We start from the raw sequence: 21,389 nt of genomic DNA, 5'->3' as shown, positions 1-21,389 counted from the left end.
CTCTTGTACTGGAAGCATACATCACCAGGGTCTAGAATTGACACGTGCCTTATTCCAAAGCCTCCAGAACTATCATAGCAGCACAACACATGACATATAATGGGTGTTCTCTATTTCAGACAATATGGATAAGTAGTGGCCAACCTTTTTAGCACATCTGCATCAAGGCCTAAATGAAGCATACTAATGCACACTAGGCTACATATGTTGCCCTCCATCTTTTTGGATGGATGCTTTTTACCTACACTATTGAACTGGGGAGCAGACAGTACACATGATACAGGCAGGGATGCAGCAGGCCTGATTCTTTCCCATAGCTGGGTCCATATGCGCGGCTGGCCCTCCTTGTTCCTGTCCACACAAACCCCTTTTGTCTGTGCCACTTGTAGCACCCACACTATGGACTGTTGACCTACAATATAGTCCTCTGCTAAATTTTGAGAATGGAAATGGGCTGCATTTTTGCAAAGGAAAACTAGACAAAAAGCCAGCCTATTACAATATCCTAGTGATTCCTGCATTGACTGGTGGCTGGCTCTCCTTCTTAACCGAGACTCACTAACACTAGCCATAAGCTGAATTTAGAGCATTTTTAGGTGGTGTTCTTTCAAATGGAATATTTGTTTCCACAAATTTGTAATGCCCCTCCACAGTTGACATTTCATCTCCAGATAGACCCCAGACCCAGTTTATAGCTGAGTCCACTGCTGAACTGGTTATATTAGGAATCAGATGGGAAGGACAGATCACAGGGAAACAAAGCATATCACCATCCATAGCTACCCAGGCCACAGACACAGGACTCTGGCAACCCTACATTATTCTGAACCTCGAACATTACTGAGACAGTATAAGGTCCAGCAAAAGGGAGGCAGCAACCACACTCTAGCAGCACACAAATCAGATCATATACTCTGCACAACAAGGGAGAATCTTGGAGTCATTTATGAGCATCCCCTGCTAACTGAGCAAAGAAGCACTTTGTTAAAGTTATTATGCTCTTTATTTAACAGGGGGAGAGCAACTGGCTCTATCCAACCACAGCACAGCATCCGTCCAGTGGCTGTTGCTGGTGTCTATCATATGTTTCTTTTTGGACTGTGAGCCCTTTGGGGACAGGGAAATCTCATTTATTATTCATATCTCTATGTAAACTGCTTTGGGGATGTTTGTTGAAAAGTGGCATATAAATAGTGGTGGTGGTGGTGGTAGTAGTAGTAGTAGTGAGCAGTGCCATCTGCAGAGAAAAAAGGTGTGCGATATTACTTTGATACCATACCTCTTATTTCAGGTATTTCTCCTTGCTTTTCTGAATTGGTATTAAAGCAGCACTTTTTAAATTGGGTTGTATTTAAGTGCTCTTTAATTAAGAGGACTTTTATGTTTTGCTTGTTCTTTGCAATCCGCACATAGTCCTATATCATCACAAGAGATGTACTTGTTATCCACATTCACAGTATAACCATGACTAAAACATACACACATCTGCTTATCTGAACATTCTCAATATTTTTCAATCCATATACATTATATTTTACTTCATCTACAACACTCCCTCAACAACAAATAAGTATATAACTAACCCAAAGGACCCTGATGTTAAAAGTTCAAGAAATAAACAGCATTTGGTCTGCTAGATTTGGCAGTCAGATCCTAAACACTGGCATTGCAAAGCCACAGATGGACCACTAGAGCCAAATGTTTATGTATGAGAAGTCTCTAGCGGGAAAAAGAATACAGCTGCTTTAATGCAATTAATATCGATAACATTTGTGTACTCTGCCTCCACTTTCTCCTGTTTAATCTGCCTTTCCTCCCCTTCCTCTCTTGTCTCCCTTGTGTCTGTTTTTAGATTGTGAGCCCCTCGAGGCAGGGACCTGTCCTCATCTCTTGTAAAACAAACAAACAAACCAACAAACAAACCAATAACACCCATGTTAATGAATAGCACTATATAAATAATAATAAAATAAAATTTTGTTTGTTCAGAAAAATATGCTAATTTGGCAATGACAGAATTGTGGTTCAATAAAATTTAAACCCAAGATATTCTGAGGTTGTTTTGTTGTTAAGTTCTAGCATATTATTTCTCTGTGTAAACTGCCCTGAGCCATTTTTGGAAGTGCGGTATAGCAATCAAATAAATAAATAAATAATAAATAAATAAAAAAAATATGCCATTTCTGGCCACTGGCCAACCTAAAACATTTCCCCCCAAAATGTGTCTGCATATTCAGTTTAAGAAGCATTTACAGGTGAAACTCGGAAAATTAGAATATCGTGCAAAAGTCCATTAATTTCAGTAATGCAAATTAAAAGGTGAAACTGATATATGAGACAGACGCATTACATGCAAAGTGAGATAAGTCAAGCCTTAATTTGTTATAATTGTGATGATCATGGCGTACAGCTCATGAAAACCCCAAATCCACAATCTCAGAAAATTAGAATATTACATGGAACCAAGAAGACAATGGGGCACTCTGTACCAACAGCAAATATTTTTTGGGTAGTCCCTCCCTGACGATTTACACAAGAGTGCTTTCTCTATGGCTGTATCTAGGCTTTGGAGCCCCTGCCCAGAGAATCTGCTTGGCCCCTCCGTGATCAGAAGTCTTCAAAATTTGAAGACTGCTTGTCCTGGCAGACTTTGGGTCTGCTGGATCAATTTTTGTTTATGATTTGCCCCAAATCAATATTTTTACATATTGATTGCTCACTTGTTATTGTTTTGGATGCTTTGAAATACATATATTTAAAATTATACCCCCACTTTCTTTTCTGTTGTAAGGTGAAATATAAATACTGTTAATCAATCAAATAAAATGATGCAATTCAGTTTCGGAAAGTTAAGGAACCTTGATCCAGCTCTAGTTGTGCATGTTGCACCCCTGGAGTATAGCGCCCAATCACATCAATATCAAGCAATGCATTAACCAAATGCTGTGGGGCCCAGATTAGGGTTATGTGCTGGGTCACTGGCGCTGGCATCCTCTTGGGTTGGGAACTGTGTGTTTATGTTTAATTCCAAATATATTGTGCTGCAAACACTTTTAGAGAAGTTTATAGGCTAAAGAGCAGATGGTACTTAAAAACTGAATGGTTGGTTTCAGCAGGTTTTCTTGTAGTCTATGGAGCTACACACTTAAGAACATAAGAACAGCCGTGCTGGATCAGGCCCAAGGCCCATCTAGTCCAGCATCCTGTTTCACACAGTGGCCCACCAGATGCTGCTGGAAGCCACAGGCAGTAGTTGAGGGCATGACCTCTCTCCTGCTGTTAGTCCCCTGCAACTGGTACTCAGAAGCATCCTGCCTTTGAGGCTGGAGGTGGCCTTTAGCCCTCTAACTAGTAGCTGTTGATAGACCTCTCATCCAAACCCCTTTTAAAGCCATCCAGGTTGTTGGCTGTCACCACATCTTGTGGCAGAGAATTCCACAAGTTGATTATGCGTTGTGTGAAAAAGTACTTCTGTTTGTTGGTCCTAGACTTCCTGGCAATCAATTTCATGAAGTGACACCTGGTTCTAGTGTTATGTGAGAGGGAGAAGAATTTCTCTTTATCCACATTCTCCACACCATGCATAATTTTATAGACCTCTATCATGTCTCCCCGCAGTCTTTTTTCTAAACTAAAAAGCCCCAGGTGTTGTAGCCTTGCCTCATAAGAAAGGTGCTCTAGGCCCTAGCCACTTAAAGCTGAAACTTTTTTTTCCCATCATAGAAGATTCACCCCTCCCTCATTTTTACAAAAGTATGAGGAGATAATAGCCTTATTCACATGTTGAGGCTGTTCTTACAATCAGCCAAAACCGAGCTAAGAAAGCCAAGCGTGGTCTTGGCTGATCATAAGAACAACAGGGATTGTGCCCAATTCCGGAGGCGCTTCAGTTGCAAACCCGCCTGCAGAGCCCGCTGCTTAAACAGTGTTATGGGAGTGAGTGCTCTCTTTGCTCGGTTTTTCTAATCGTCTGTCAGTGCCAACTGCTTTAAGCCGGCACTGGAAGACTGCAGAAGTGTGTGTTGCATTGTGGGGATTCCCCATCCTCACAATGCAACACACACTTGTGTGTGGTGAATTGTGGGATTTCTGTGGTCTGGGATGATGCATCCTGGCTCCTGACCCTCTGCACTGCCAGGGACAGCCAGCAATTGTTTGGGCGGGCGATCGAGGACTATGCAATTGTCTGCGGGGAAGGTATGTTCCCGAAGTCTGCTCCATCACCCACTCTCAAGCCCTTCTCACAGATCATGAGAAAGGGCTCGTTATGTTAAACACACTTGCAATCTGTGTGCAGTGGATGACATGATGAGGAAAATTACTCAAAGTAGACCCACTGAAATTAAAAGGACAGGTTAGGAAATGCCAGTGTATGCATCTACAGTTCTTTCTCCTTTGAATGTCAATAGAACTCTTTGAATAATTTCCCTCATCTTGTCAGTCACCACTCATGTAAAATAAGGTGTAAAATGTGCCATCGACCCCTGGTGACCACAGAGTGCTGTGGTTGTTTTGGGTAGAATACAGAGGGGTTTACCATTGCCATCTCCCGTGCAGTATGAGATGATGCCTTTTAGTATCTTTCTATATCGCTGCTGCCCGATATAGGTGTTTCCCATAGTCTGGGAAACATACGAGCAAGGATTCAAACCGGCAACCTCTGGCTTGTTAGTTAAGTCATTTCCCCACTGTGCCATTAGGTGGCTGTACTGTATGCATAATATATAAATAATTCTATACATGCACGTACCATTATTTATACATTATGTTCAATCAGAGGTGCTCTTACCCCTGGACTTCTAGGCTGAAGCCCTGGGTCTCCACAACCCCTGTGGGCCCCCAAGTGTCCTCTTTAGTCTGTACCAGGTGATGTGGTCGCCACGCCACCAGCCCATGCTTTGCCGTGTGGCCGACCATGACTATGACCTTCACCGGATGCTGAGTGTGAGCTCTGCTTTAGAGACAGAGTGGGGAGAGGGGAAAGAAATATGTGGGATGGGAATATGTGAAGTTGCATGTTGAAATGTTTCTGTTAATGCATTTTTTAAAAATACATATACTTGTTTTACATTCTTATATTCTTGTGAGTTCAGTTGCTGTTTGTGCCTTCAGAAACCCACGTGTTAAAAATACTGCATATGTCACGGTGTGTGTGTGTGTAGGGGGGTGATGCTTAACTTGCAGTGGCCCCCCCCCAAAATTACCTAGGGGTACCTATTTATACCTTGCATTTGAGGGGGCCTGTACCCAGGTTCATTTTTTAAATGAATACATTTCATTCACATGAAAACATATACATGTGTACAGATACCTGTACACATGTATAATGTAGTGGAAAGTTATATTCAGACATTGGGCCAGTTCAAACAATACCTCACCAGGATGAGGATGCCACATGATTGGGGACACACATCAAGTGTGCACCTGTCGTGACATTTTCCTCAAGACCTTCCCAGCACATCCCTTTATCACGTGGAGAGGGCTGTTTATCTGAACGACTGCTCTTGAATTGAATTATTTATTTAGGACCCAAGGTCAGCATAACATAACATAAACAAAACATGTCATAACATAGGAAAATACAATTGGAAGAAGGAAATATGTAAATATGTAAATCAATATCCACGGATAAATAATCAATAAAAATTATAAAATTAATCAAGAAAAACTTGCTGCAGTAACAATAGTTCAATAGAACAGAATTTGGCCACCTTAAAGGTGACACCTAAAGTTCTATCCACAAGAAGATAAGAAACATAAAAATCTCCTGAACAACCTAGGAAGGGTGTCAGGAATTAATAAGGAGCATCTTAAATCTCTATATAATGGACAGCGCAACAAAACATGTTGGATGGATTCGACTTCCCCCATACCACATGGGCATAATCTATCCTCCCTAGGGATCCCCAGAAACCTCCCCGAGAGCACCACTGAAGGTAGCATGTCATGTCTTGCTCTAAAAAGACCCTCTGATAACATGTCATGCTCAAAGCATTCAAATAGGCAGCAGGGTCCCAACTAGAACTGCTCAAACCCAACCTCCTTTTAGTACAATCAGGGATTCGGGAGAGTTCTTGTTGAATTTCAAAGTCCAAGAGTCTTTGCTTCAGGATCTGTCTAGCCTGGTCATAACTTAACAAGACCAAGTAGTCCACAGACAGACCCAAGAACACAATTTTGTCCTGAATAGCCCAGGCCCAAGTGGGCTGGAATACATCAGCCAAGATAAGAGAAATCCATCCTTGGGGGAAAAATCTGACTTTAAGCCAATAGGTCAAAATAGACAACCAGGCCCAGACCTCGATCTTCAGAACACCCAACTCAAACCTTAACAATACATTGGGGACGCAGCTGGGTACTCTAAGTAGAGCCCTAAGGAAGTCATTTTGAACCACATCCATAGACCTGTATGAAGGAAAAGGACCAAGTTGCACCCTATATAATAGCTGGCTCCTAACTTTGGCCTCAAATAATTTCAAGGTGGAACGGCCGCTCTATACACACTCCAAATACTAGTTTAAACTAGTGCATGTAGATCTGCCATTTGGATTAACAGCATCCCGAAGCAACAAAGGGATGCACTAGAAGAGTATCAGGTTGTCACAAAAGCCATCACAATGGGCATACACTCAGTGTATTCCTCTTTTAATAATGTGGGCTAAGGAGGAATTGTCTGGTCTAGCCCATTACATTTTACATATGTACATGTTTTTTGTGTGGATGACTGTACATGACTGGCCCTTTCAAATGCAGGGTACAGACAGGACATGCACTGTTGTATGTGCCTTTATCATAATGTGTTAATAACTGTGTGTACAAATTGTAGGTGTTCTCAATACAGAGGTTGTATATGTGTTGAACATAATGCGTGAATAGGTCTTCGGAATAGGGCTGTTCTGTTTAGAGAGTGTAGTTGATATTGTGTTTAGATAGGTATGGGGCAATGACACAGCAGTCTTCTGTTTGTAGAATGGCTATAAATTCCCTGAAAGGAATATCTTATAAAGAGAGTTTTCTGGTAAGCTGTGGTGGAAGAGGAATGGCAGGAAAAAGGGAAAATAATTGGCCATTCACTGCTGTCCTCAGTGCTAACAGCTGCTTGCTCAAGAGTAGCCAACGTGTCACTGACTAGGCTCAGGTCCAGCATTCTATCCATTGAATACACTGCTTCTCTCCTGTCTTTGCATCAGGATGAAATATCCCACTAGAAGTTGTTCTATATTGAGGCAGGCACTTTGCCTAATTAAAAATAAGCTTCTATGTGTAGATGAAATGCAAACATATACATAACATGTACAGGCATGGGTAGGGAAGTGATTATACAATTTCTTATTTTATAAGAAACCAAGACCTAGAAATTCTTTTTTAAAGTTTGGGCTGAAATTCAAAGCACATATATTCCACTGACATGAGTGGGACTTGCTTCCATTAAAATATGAAGTGAGTGAAAATGCAAAAATGTATGTGCATTTCTGTTACAAGTTTTGTAAAGTTTAAAAGGTAGGATTCCCTCACTTGACTTTAAATAGCTATCTTAATTATTTGGCAAAGTTTTTTCTTCTGCTGCTGAATGTCAGAATGCATCTACACAATGTCATAAGCTCCCCTAATATCTAATTAGTAAGATTATGTTTGATAGAAAGCAAGCAAAAAAAGAAGTCAACAAAACAAGATTTCAGCCCCTCAGTCTGCATCAGGCTAAATACAGATTTCTTTTCAAGCAGAACAGGTTCGTTAGTGCTATTTCCAAGACCAGGTTAAGTTACAGCGGTGAACAAAACAGAACAAGGAACATGGGATTGTGTGTCCTAATGCTGAATTAATGCAGCTTCCTTTCCCATGGCACAATAGTTAGTTCAACACAGCAAGCCCCTATGTATTCATAAGATATTGCTGTAAAGTGTGAATCAACTATTATCTTAAAATATACAGGACAGCATAATTGGCAAGAGTACAGGGTGTCTGAATCTGACAATGTTTAAAAGTTTGTCCCACTTTTTAGTGTTTTAAAAGACAATCTTTTAAACATTCTGTCAAATTCCAGCACAAATATGTTAGTTACTAATAACAATTAATAGCAGTGTTAAAACCATATTCCTAAAATAGCAAACTATGCAGACAAAAACAACAAAATTTATATACCACTTTTTAACAAAAGTGTCCAAAGCTGTTTACATAAAGAAATAATAAATATAATAAATAAATAAATAAATAAATAAATAAATAAGATAGATCCCTGTCCCCAAAGGGCTCACAATCTAAAAAGGTGCCTCTTTGCTTAGTTAGCAGGGTTTCTTTCTACAGATGTTTGTGTAGGACTAAAAGCTCATGGTTCCAAAACAGTTCTACTAAGGCATTTTTACTAATTATCTATTTTACTCTTTACATTGCAGCAGCTAGTACAGATAGTTAAAGTAGAAATGTTGGGTTCATACAATTACAAAGTGGAGTTACAGCATAGGATGCTGTCTCATAATTTCACTGATGAAACATAAGGAAACAAAAGCCTATGTTCAAATGTCTGTACACATGTACATGTTGTTGTGTGAATGACTCTTCCTGCACTAATTTTAAATGTGTATCAAGGTAAAGGTAAAGTGTGCCATCGAGTCGGTAACTCTTGGCAACCACAGAGCCCTGTGGTTGTCTTTGGTAGAATACAGGAAGGGTTTACCATTGCCATATCCTGCGCAGTATGAGATTATGCCTTTCAGCATTTTCTTATATTACTGCTGCCCTATATAGATGTACAAGCTCCTCAAATGCATGATACAGATAGGAAATGTACTGCTCTACCTGTGTTCAATATAACATGTGAATAATAGTACCTGTGTGTGTATCTGTACGTTTGTACACTGTACACAGATTATATGAATGTTTAATATAACATGTGAATAGGACTATATAAAAGATAATTTCTGGGATCACTGATATACATTTTTAATCATAAAAACATCTTATTTGGAACTAGGTGCAACAAATAAATTGAAGTTCTTTTCGAGTAAAGTGTTTAGAATCAGGGTTCGCAGGCCAGCAATATTTTATGTCTTACTCAATATCACATGTTAAATCAATGAGAAAGCCAAGAAAGAGATTGTAAATTCTCTCTCTCTCTCTCTCTCTCTCTCTCTCTCTCTCTCTCTCTCTCTCACACACACACACACACACAGAGTATATATTAGAAGAGAGTCTATGCCAGTAATGATTTTCTGTAAAATACTTATACAGTAATATGTAATCCTTCCATGTACATACTGTTCTTTTGCTTTGCCCAGTCTTTAGTTCACACCATTCTCTTTTTTTTTTTTGGCTTCTCCACCTTGTGAGCATTCTTATTAGCAATATTTTGTCCTTGGGTCTTTTTCTCTTGGAAGACTCTTTTACTTTCTTAATTAACAATGTCTTTAAAAGGGTGGGGTGGGGTGGGGAGAGACACCATTTCTTATATGATTCTTACTGTGTACTGGCAGCAACACCAGCACCCTCGAATATATCCCAGGACAACTACACAATGCTCTGGGTGGAACTAAGGATAACAATGATGCATCTGATCTGTGCCCCACAAACTTGTACTGCAATACACTGGATAGTCTTTAAGGTGTCACAAGCAGTGTCCCCTCTAACAGTGATTCCCAGATGTTAACCACAACTCCCAACATCCCCAGCTGCAATGGCCTTTGGCTGGGGATTCTGGGAGTTGTAATTAACAACAACTGGGAATTCCTGTTAGAGGGGACACTGGTCACAAGACTCTTTGTTGTTTTTACTGTGACAGCCTAACACAGCTACCACTCTGGAAGTAGTCCAGGGTGGAGTAATTGTTAGTGTCTCACTTCCAATTTGGGCTGCAGGAATATAATTCTTCATCTAAAAGGAACTTGCTTCCCTTTTATGTTCCACTTGATGTCTGAACAGCTGATCTGCTTCTGGGAAGGGCTGCAACAGATCAGTTGGCTGTGAAAGGCTTGGTTTTGAAGGACCAGGCTAGCCCTACTTCCCCAGTTCAGTGGCTCTCCTCATGAGCAACCAACCTAACCTGCTATGGGAAGTGGTATAACAATTGTTACGATTCATGGGTGAGCACACCCATGTCCATAAGGAATCTCTTCTCCCTCTACGTGGAAACAGTAGTGATAATGATAATCAATTGATAAAGGCAGCAAAGAAATATACACCCTAATTGAGAAAAGCAAAACTGTTGTTATTAAAACACAGGGAAATGAGTGATTCATAAGGAAATCAGCACTGAAAAACAGAAAGAGCAGATCTACACAGTGCCATTGAAATGCATGTATAGAATAACCATAGAGTACTTTGACTAGAGCCACCTTAAGTGGTGCAGCAGGGAAATGCTTGACTAACAAGCAGAAGGTTTCTGGTTCAAATCCCTGCTGGTATGACTATGAGAAACACCTATATTGGGCAGCAGTGATATAGGAAGATGCTAAAAGGCATCAGACTGCATGGGAGGAGGCAATGGTAAACCTCTCCTGTATTCTACCAAAGAAAACCACAGGGCTCTGTGGGCACCAAGAGTTGAAATCAACTTGACAGCACACTTTACCTTTACTTTTACTGGAGGCAAGACTCCATTTGTGGCTTGTTACATTTTGATTGCTGAGGGAAAGGAATCATTCCTTTCCCTCAGAGAGACCACTCTTTTATCCTCTAATTTAGAGAGACATTCTAATATTTGCACACCATCTCAAAAACTGCCAGTCTGATACCCCAGATTCTTCCCAGCTTCATTGCTCAGAGGTGTTACCTTTAGGATTGTAGTGATGGGAAAGTTTTGAGGGAGGACTAGGTCTCAGAGGAGCTGATGGGAGAGAGTGGGCTTTCCTAAAGGAAAAAAGCCTGGGAAATTCAAAGCAGACAGATCAATCCAGACAGAGGACTGGGTTGGAACTACACACAGTCACCTACTGGAGAGGAGAAAGCTTTGGTCTGTTAGAGAGTCTGTCCTAGGAGGGCCTGAGGAAGCAGCCAGCTGAGAGCTGCTGGGGAGATGGTGTTGGAAATTAAGGACTTTGCGCTGTCTCTTGTCTCAGACAGTGGGGGACAGACTAGTGAGTCAGAGGGCTAGAGGGTCAAGACATTGGTCATCCCTTCTCTACTGCTCTGACACTATCCCTTTGGATATGTAGATTGCTAATCTCAGGGTGACTTCCTTCCTCCTTCTCTTCCCTACCTGTCCTTCTACCTTGCAACATGGCAAGCTCCTCTCCCTGCACCATGTGTGCAGAGAAGATGCAGAATCCATCTGCATCCAGCTAGATAGATAGATTAGAGATCCTAACTCCTCACTTTCCTATCTAAAATGGAGTTCCTTAATAAATGCCTTATATATTGATTTGAAACTATGAATTGGCTCCAAGTTACTTTACTCTCAGCATACACGCATGCCTAAGTAAATTCCGCTGTGTTGTGCCTCTGTGCACTCTGCTATAATGAAAAAGAGATTCTCTCACCAAAGAGAATTCCCAGCAGATGGGAAGGCCTGTAAGTAATAAGTTAGGATCAAGTCAGACCATAAGGGTTGATTGCCTGGAATTTGCATTGCCAGGCTAATGAAAACTCTCTCTTACAATCTGTTTTATGAAAAAACAATTGTTCTTATTGCATACCCTTTTATTTTAATCTAATAAAAAATCCATGTTGTTGAAGCGTGCTACTCTTCATTTTGGGCCTGCCTTAGTCACATGCATTTGAAGACCTAGGACAGCTCAGCCTTTGTTGGGAGGGTTTTGCCACTTTAACCTCCCCCAGGAATCTTATGTGGAAGGAGTGGTTTGTCCCACATTTATTTATTTATTTAACTTGTATACCGCCCAAACATCTGTCTCTGGGCGGTTAACAACATAAAAACAACTAAAACAAATATAAAAGGTTAAAACAGTTTAACAATTTAAAAACAGTATAAAATTAAAACAATATAAAATTAAAACTACAAATTTAAAAAGCTGAAAAAGCTTAGGTGAAGAGGTGGGTCTTCAGATGTTTTTTAAAAATAGTCAGGGATGGGGAGCGCATTCCTGCATTCCCTCAGCAGGGAGCGCATTCCATAATCTCAGGGCAGCAATAGAGAAGGCCCGTCTCCGTGTGGCCACCAGATGAGCTGGCGGTAATTGGAGACGGACCTCCTCAAGTGACCTCAGTGGGCGGTGGGGCACATAACGAAGAAGGCGTTCTCTTAAATATCCAGGGCCTAAGCCATTTAGGGCTTTATAAGTTATAACTAGCACTTTGTATTCTGCCCAGAAACCAATTGGCAGACAGTGTAGCTCCCTCAACAAGGGAGTAATGTGGTCTCTCCGAGATGACCCAGAGACCAACCTGGCTGCCGCATTCTGAACCAACTGAAGTTTCCGGACTACGTACAAAGGCCGCCCCACATAGAGCGCATTACAGAAGTCCAGGCTGGAGGTTACCAACAGATGTACCAGTGTTTTGAGGTCATTGATCTCGAGAAATGGACGCAGCTGAGGTATCAGCTGAAGCTGCTAGAAAGCACCCCTGGCTACCGCCTCAACCTGAAATACCAGGGAGAGGTGTGGATCCAGAAGTATTCCCAGACTGCGGACCTGTTCCTTTTGGGGAAGTGTGACCACATCCCGAACAGGTAGGTCAAAATCATCTCTAGAGTTCTTACCCAGAACAATAAGTACCTCTGTCCTATCTGGATTCAGCTTCAGTTTATTCTCCCTCATCCAGCCCATTACTGCTTCCAGGCAGGCATTCAGGGAAGATATGCCATCTCCTGAAGAAGTTGACATGGAGAAATAGATCTGGGTGTCATCAGCATACTGATAACATCCCGCTCCAAATCCCCTGATGATCTCTCCCAGCGGTTTCATGTAGATATTGAAAAGCATTGGAGAAAGTACGGAGCCTGGAGGGACACCATACTTAAGCTCAGATTTTGAAGAGCAACAATCTCCAATCGACACCATCTGGAATCTATCCGAGAGATAGGAGCGGAGCCACTATAAAACAGTGCCTCCCACCCCCAACACAACGTTCCAGAAGGATACTATGGTCAATAGTATTGAAAGCCGCTGAGAGATCCAAGAGGACCAACAGAGTCACACTTCCTCTGTCAATTGCCAATTGGAGATCATCCATCAGGCCGACCAAGGCAGTCACCACCCCATAGCCCACCTGAAAACCAGTTTGAAATGGGTCTAGATAATCAGTTTCCTCCAAGATCGCCTGGAGCTGAGAGGCCACCACCCTCTCAATTACCTTGCCCAGCCACGGGAGGTTGGAGATAGGCCTATAGTTGCTCAACTCTGAGGGATCTAATGTAAGCTTCTTTAAAAGAGGTCTAATAATTGCCTCCTTGAGACAAGGAGGCATCCTGCCTTCCCTCAGAGAAGCATTTATGATTTCCACCAGGCTGTTTACAACAACCTCCCTGCTAGATCGAACAAGCCATGCTGGGCAAGGGTCAAGAGAACAAGTGGTAGGCCTCATCGCTCCAAGCAGCTTGTCCACATCCTCAGGAGTCACAAACTGAAACCAATCCAGTCGAACACCTCCAATTCAGACATCAAATTAACTGTGGAGTCTCCGTCAAAGTTGGCCTGAATCCAAGAGATTTTATCTGTGAAAAATTCTTTAAACACATCACAGCGGATAACTGATGACTCCAAATTCTGGTTCAGGGGAGTGGGGGAAGATACTAGTCCCCTCACAACCCTGAACAGCTCTGCCGGACTCGAGTTCACAGAAGCTACATGGGCAGAAAAGAACTGCTTCTTTGCCCCACGCATCACCTGAACACAGATCTTTAAGTGTGCTCTATGACATAATCTGTCGGATTCAAGTCGAGTCTTTCTCCACTTGCACTCCAGCTGCCTACCTTGCCGCTTCAGCCCCCGTAGATCTTCCATATACCAAGGGGCCAGTTTTGAAGCAAGTCGGAAGGGACGCTTGGGAGCAAGCGTGTCTACTGCTGTGGTGAGCAAGTTGTTCCAATTCCCAACCAGGGCATCAACAGGATCACTGGCAGAGCGAACATTAAATCCCTCCAAGGCTTCTTGGAATCCTACCGGATCCATTAACCTCTTCGGGCGGACCATCCTAATAGGCCCCTCGCCGCTACAGAGGTGGGAAGTGGCTGTAAGTCTGACCTTAACCAGATGGTGGTCCGTCCATGACAACGGGGAGATCGTAGGCGTTCCCACCCACGGAACACCAACCTGATCAGAGTAAAAGACCAGATCAAGCGTGTGACCTGCAGTATGCGTCGGTCCAGAGACCACTTGAGATAGGCCCATAGTTGTCATGGCTGCTATGAACTCCTGAGCTGCCCTGGACAAATTGGTCCCAAAATGAACACTGAAGTCCCCCAGCACCAAAAGTCTGTGAGACTCCAACGCAAGTTCCGCGACCAAGTCCGTGAGATCAGTAAGGGATTCCGTTGGGCAGCGGGGCGATCCCCAAACTCAAGTACACACATTCAATATGGTCCAATACCCTAACAGGGACCCTGGTAAGGGAGATGTTGTCCTTATAGACCACAGCAACTCCACCTCCCTGCCCACATCCCCTCATCCGCTCCTCTACAGAATATCCTGGAGGAAGAAGCTGGGACCCGACAGGGCCACTAGCCTCCTCCAACCAAGTCTCGGTAATACACAACAGGTTGGCCCCTTCATCCATGATCAAATCATGGATGAGTTCAGATTTATTTTGGACCGACCTGGCATTGCAGAGGAGCAAGGTAAGGTTATGTGGGATGTTGGCAGTGCTCCCCAAGGTCAAAGAGCTGGCAGGACAGCCGGAAGGGGAGACAGCTATTAAATTTCTGACTACCCTTCTCCTGGAACAGCCCACTGACCTGCCAACGTTACTTCTTCTATTCCCCACCACCACCGGAATAGCTGCCCCACATTCAACGAAGGAGCTCCCTGCCTCCCCATCTCCTGACAAACCCACACACATTGCAACTTCAACCCAATTCTAAAACAACTTCAGAAGCTAACACTATTGAGTGCCTCCCTCTATACAAATAGTTGGACAAGATGTCCTGCCCTTGCTTCTCCCCCAAAGTGGCTTCCCCAAAGGGGCAACTCCCTTTGGTGTCACCCCTTCGGTGGCGACCCCGCCAGTGGCAGGCCCACTGCCAGTGGCAGTCTCCCTATATAGGCTGGGCAGCCAGCTCAGCAGGTGGGACCAGGAAAAAAAATGCCCAGTCACCCTTCCAGCCCCAGTCCTGCAAAGCCTCTCCATAACCAGTCCTTGGGGGAGGCAGATGGCAACCAAGGGGACAGAAGAGAAGAGGCAGCCAAGCAGGCACCCCAGCCTCTCAACCTGGGGTAGATGTTGTCCTCTTCTCCTTCTCTCCAGCAGGCTTCTGGGGGGCTGAGGTCACTGGCAGTCTCCCTATATAGGCTGGGCAGCCAGCTCAGCAGGTGGGACCAGGAAAAAACTAGGCCTGGTAAAACACATTAAAGTAAAGTGGGTGGTGGCAGCCTACTGTGAATCTCTTGCGGTCAAGGATTCACCCCAGTGAACCCCACCCCCTCTGGCTCTGGTAGGAGTCATGACAAGGATAATAAAGGAAGTTTGGGAACGAGCTGGGCCTCTGGCCTGAACTCCAAACCTCATTTTAAATTGCTGTTTTTCCTTGGTTGCCCCTGGTTCTGTAAATCTGGATTTTAGGCCCTATTTGGGCCAGGGAGAGTTCTGGAGGGTACAGGTAGACTAGTAAGCGGGGGTAATAATACAATAGTTCAATAATATGGAGGCCTTAAAACCCACCACATTAAAATGTGTTAGCTTTCCCGCCCCACAAGCATAGTGTCCTTTGAGCCCAAGGAGAGCGATCAAGAATGCTACTTTCAGCACCACCATCTTCTGAGGCCAGACCACAACTTGAACCACCTGTCCTATATAATATAAGAATAATTATCCTGGCATCTGCAAAGATGCAGGGTAACTTTGCAGAATGCACATCTTCTCTATAAAATGCTATCATGTAACCCCTCCCAGTACAGTAATTGATTGTATTTTGGATTTTTACCTTTCAATTTGTGACATGTATTGAATCCTTAATGTTTGCAATATAAAATGGAATGAATGTATAATATACTAATGTACAGTGGTCCCTCTACTTACGAAATTAATCCGTTCCGAATGCACATTTGTAAGTCGAAAAATTCGTAAGTTGAAAAGCGGTTTCCCATAGGAATGCATTGGGAACGGATTAATGCGTTCCGGAGCCTAGAAAAAAGACCCAGACCCCCAGTAAGGCTTGCAAACTGCACAGGAACATTTCTTTTCAAGAATAAACAGGCAGTAAACAGGCAGGCAAGTCAAGGAAACCGCATGTAAAATCCGTAAGTCGAGGAAACCCCATCTAAAAATTTGTAAGTCGAGGAAACCCCATCTAAAAATTTGTAAGTCGAAAAAACCGCATCTAAAACCGGATCTAAAACTGCCGTTTGTAACTCGAAAAATACTTATGTCGAGTAGTTTGTAAGTCGAGGGACCACTGTATAATGTAACATCATTTTTTTAAAGTAATGTCAAAAGCAGAGAGGCTAGAACATTAAAGCCCCAACAAACAGTAACACTCCAGCTCTAAATGCTGTTATTTTGAATTGATTTTTATATTATTCCAGTTAAATGTGTGTAGTAATCATTGTAAGATGTATCACAAATAGTCAGCTGACACTTTATTACATGTTAAGAACTTACCAAGTCTTGAATAGCGATTGGAATAGCACTGAGGAAAGATCTTAAGCTCCTCTTGTTTGTTTAAATTCTACTTCCCTGCTCACTGGTGCTTTTGCTGTGTCCTTAACGGCTGTTTCCCAACTGTCACAATTCTGCTCTAGAATGTTAGCAAAGTCCACAACACAATCTCAGCGTCGGCATGAGCCTTACCCCACAAGAAACCATGATACACTTCTTGATGATAAACCTCAAGAAGTGTGTGTGGGGGGCGGGGGTCTGATAAACACCTTCTCTCAATACACACACCTGGGCATATGTTTGGGTGTTTCCAGTCACCACTAATCCACTCAATGTGTGGGTGTGGGTGTGTCGGGCTGGGGACTGCTGGTTATCTAGCAGCCATCTTAGTGCTTCAATTTTAACATGGTTGTCAGGAGACCTCTGTGGAATTATTCAGTACATGTGGTATCCACTTTATCTGACAGGAATTTCTATACACTGGAGAAGGGAAGAACCAACCTCCCCTCCCCTCTCCCCATGATTTATCTCCGTGCTATACTATTTCCTATCCCAGCTCTTGTCAACAACTAATATGTGAGCACAGAATGGCACACCAGGAGTACAGTTTTATGTAGATATAGATATGCATGAATCATTCCACTTTAATTGTATAACATTATATGTGCCTTGTAAGAAAGTACTCCTCACCCAATTTGTGCTGGAGGACAAATTGGAACAGGAACAGGACAGTTTGTCCAGATTAATCAGAAGTGAAAAGATATGTTTTGGTAGGATGGTTCCCCCTCACCCCTACATCTTTTAATGCAGGCTTAATGTAGAACAAGACCAGGGAACCATGGGGTGTTTGGGTGGGAACAAGGGGAAATGAAGGCATGCATTGAATAAAATAAACTGTTATTTTGCAGATGCTGCAAACTGAAACAAGTGGAAGTGACAATAACATCGTGTATTTAAGGTAGCATGAGTGTATAGCTAGCTAATAGGATATTTCCTTGTCAAGCAGCAGGCTGCATATCTAAGTACTTTGTCTGAACCTGCTTCAAATATATGTTTGAACATTAAATGTTTAAATATATTTGAAGCGTATGCCTCTGAATCCCAGTTGGGGAGGGGGCAGATAGTGGGGGAGGTAGTTGCCATCATGCCCTGCTTGTGGGTTTCCCAGAAGCATCTGACTGGCTAGGCTGGGAAGCAGGATGCTGGCCTAGACGGACTCTTCTTTTCGCCCAGTTGGACTCTTCTTTGGTGATTTCAAACTGTTTGCAATTTGATTTCTGAATATTGTAAAGTTTTGTTAAGTCACTTAAACAGAAAATTAAGACAAAAACATTTACATCCTGGTTAACTTTTGATTATATAATGCTTCTCAGCAAGCAACAATATTCAGTCCTGGGAGGGTGGGGGAAGGGAGGCAATATCCGAGTTTGCCTAGAGCAACAAAAAGCCTTGAGCTGACCCTGACCATTGCACACCAGTCTGAGTGAATGGATAAGCCTTAGAGTCCTTGTTAATAAGATTTATGCCCATTTGGAGGTTCATTCACAATCTCAGTGTAAGTTGTCCTTAGAGCATTTGAAAATTAAAGTGATAACTTCTCATACCAATATTTAACAAACTATCAGTTCCAGTCTATACATGTTTACTCACAAGTAAGTCCCACTTTATTACATTTTATTTATTTATTTATTTATTTATTTGATATACCGCCCTTCCAAAATGGCTACATGGGACTTACTCTCTATAAGTGTGCCCAAGGATGCAATCCCGAACCACACTTATTCCCACAGCTGAATGGGACTTCGTTTTGAATATAAACATGCATAGCATTGCACTGTAAGGGGATTTTAAATGAAGGAGGAAACAACAGACACCTACGTTATTTGTTTAACAGCATTGTACCTTCTAAATTCTGTTCAAGCATGAAGCCCTTATGTTTAAAATAACTCTAGAATCATTGTACCTGTGGTAGTTAGACTTCTCCTATAAGCTATCCAGGGCTCCCAGATTCTCTGCAAGTTGGATACCATGGCTGGTGGTGATACCGCCCCCTATTCTAGGAGCATCAATAGCAGAGCCGACCTTTGTGGGTGGTGCAAAAATCACTCTGACTCCTATGCCGCAGTGGAGGTGGTGCAGAGATTCCTGCCTGGCGTCTCCCTGTCCCCACTGCCACCAGCCCTGGAGCACGGCCCCTGGCCCAGAAGCTGCACTCCATCCAATCCAGCCTGGTCCTGCAGTGTGCTCTGCTCAGCTGTGTGCAGTGGCAGCTCCAGTAGGGCTTCTCTGGTTTACCCAGAGAGGAGTGCAGCTTAGCCAGAGCCACTATGGCATGCAGACAAACAGAGTGCACTATGGGGCCCAGGTGGATTGGCGTGGCAGCCGCCCTCCAAGGCTGGTGGTGGTGGTGGGGACAGGGAGACTTCAGCCAGGAATCTCCATGCCACTGCTTCACCTTGCCTGGGCCCCACACCTCCATGCTGCTGCTGCTGCTTTGCCTCACCAGGGCCCCACATCACCATTTGTCCTGGGGCTTGCACGCGCACACACACACACACACACACACACACACACACACACACGCACTCCACAGTGAATGTAGAGTCAGGTATAGTGTTACAATACCAGTGCAACGGAATTAGAAGTTAAGCATAAACTGAATTGTTGAGCACTGAACAAATGTAACTAATTATTAGTTACATTAATTAAAGATTGAAGGATAGTAATAACAACTGTTATTGTTATTATTAATGATAATAATAAACTTTATTTGTTAGCTGCCCCAAAAGAAATTGTTCTCTGTGTGGCTCACAACAGAGGATTAAACATACAATAAAAACACATAACACATTATTTATTATTTATTATTATTATTATTATTATTATTATTATTATTATTACATTTATATCCCGCTCTTCCTCCAAGGAGCCCAGAGCGGTGTACTACATACTTGAGTTTCTCTTTCACAACAACCCTGTGAAGTAGGTTAGGCTGAGAGAGAAGTGACTGGCCCAGAGTCACCCAGCTAGTTTCATGGCTGAATGGGGATTTGAACTCGGGTCTCCCTGGTAGATTAGATCAAATCTGAAAACCAACAATTTAAAAGGCCTGGGTCTAAAAGGACTTTACCTGGCATCTAAAAGAACAAAGTGATAAAGCCAGGTGAACCTCACTGGGGAGGCTATTCCATAAACGAGGTGCAGCCACCAAAAAGGCCCTCTCCCTGGTAGCCACCCGCTTCACCTCATTTGGCAGGGGCACCCAGAAGAAGGCCTCCGAAGAAGATCTTAAAGTTTGGGTAGGGCCATATGGGGCAAGGTGCCCTCTCAGGTAACCTGGTCCCAAGCCATTTAGGTTTGGTACCCTGAATGGTCCCAGACTGAAGGATCCGTAGACTGAAGGATCCATTTAATGCTGTCTTTTCAGTACTGGCAGAAATTAGCAGCTCTTTACATGAGCAGAAGTGGCTTTCAGCCTGTACAACCCCTTATCTCTGTGCATAGACCCAAAGCCCTATAATAGCAAAAGAGTTTGGATATGGGGGCACTATCACTATGGTGCATGAATGGGAGTGAGAATGAATTAATGAAGCTGTGGCAGTTATATGTTTGTATCTCTGTTGCCAGATTTGGCTTTTTTAAAGCCAAATTTTGGGTTACAGCCCATTTGACTCACAAGTATACTCACGAGTATACCCCTTAGTTTCTGGCCACCTTGGATTTTGTATACAGTTAGCATACTGGAGCTGTGGAAGTAATAAAATGCTCAAAGAGAAAAAGGAAAGGTATCAAGACAAATATCAAATATCAATAGAAAACAGGAGAGCAAAGAAATGGGACTTACAATCTACAGGAGAGGAGGAGAGCTGCTCTTGTGGTAGCAAGCATGATGTCCCCTTAGCTGGGAGACTAGAAGTGTGAGCACTGTAAGAAATTCCCCTTAGGGGATGGGAAGAACATGTGACAAGTTCCCTCCCTGGCATCTCTAAGACAGGGCTGAGAGGGACTCCTGTCTTCAACCTTGGAGAAGCCAGTCTGGGTAGAGAATACTAAGCTAGATGGACCAATGGTTTGACTCAGTATATGGCAGCTGCCTACCGTATGTCCCTATGTACACTATCTAAAATACATTAACAGAGTTACCAAGAGAGAATTTTATGTGCTTAAGGCTGTCTTTCTATCTCCAACCATATGCCAAGGTTATGACAAGTTATAGCACTCTTACAAATTCCACAGCAATTACTCCAAATTTTTTTCATCTGTGTGCAGAATGAGTTTTGTTCTGGGTGGCAGTATCAAGGCAGTGTGTGCACACATGCATTCAGAATGGGACCTTCCTGATTCATCCTGAGCAGGATCTAAAATTAACTGAGTGGAAGTCAAAAAATGAATTTCCACTCAAAAATGATTTTGATTTCCACTCAAAATGATGTGCATGCACATGTGCACACCTTAGAGGGAACACTTCTCCCCACTTAGGCTGATATTAGCTATTTTGGCATAATGTCAGTCTGAAATAAAAATTGAAAAAAAACGTTACAAAATTATAATTTACAAAATTGATTATTTAGAGGCTATTCCCCCCCCCCCCACCACCATACATGGTTACTTAAAGTGAAGTTGGCATCCCTATCTCACTAGCCTTGTCCCACCGACTGTGTCAGCCAGGCCATGATGCTGTCCCA

General features: G+C 42.9%; 1 protein-coding gene across 3 annotated transcripts in view; it reads right to left on the bottom strand.

The window, feature by feature from the left end:
• AKAP12 (A-kinase anchoring protein 12) overlaps positions 1-16,819 on the bottom strand; it is a 159,142-nt gene extending 142,323 nt beyond the window's left edge. For 2 of the 3 annotated variants that reach the window (XM_053292488.1, XM_053292457.1), the window contains exon 1: positions 16,708-16,813. The gene's annotated coding sequence lies outside the window, so the exon portion shown is untranslated. Of the gene's footprint in view, positions 1-16,707 lie in introns of all 3 variants that reach the window. The other variant, XM_053292446.1, reaches the window with a different exon arrangement.
• Between the last annotated feature and the right edge of the window lie 4,570 nt (positions 16,820-21,389).

Source organism: Hemicordylus capensis, chromosome 1, assembly GCF_027244095.1.
Source record: "Hemicordylus capensis ecotype Gifberg chromosome 1, rHemCap1.1.pri, whole genome shotgun sequence".
Lineage (NCBI taxonomy): Eukaryota > Metazoa > Chordata > Lepidosauria > Squamata > Cordylidae > Hemicordylus > Hemicordylus capensis.
This window is presented reverse-complemented; position numbering and strand designations above follow the sequence as displayed.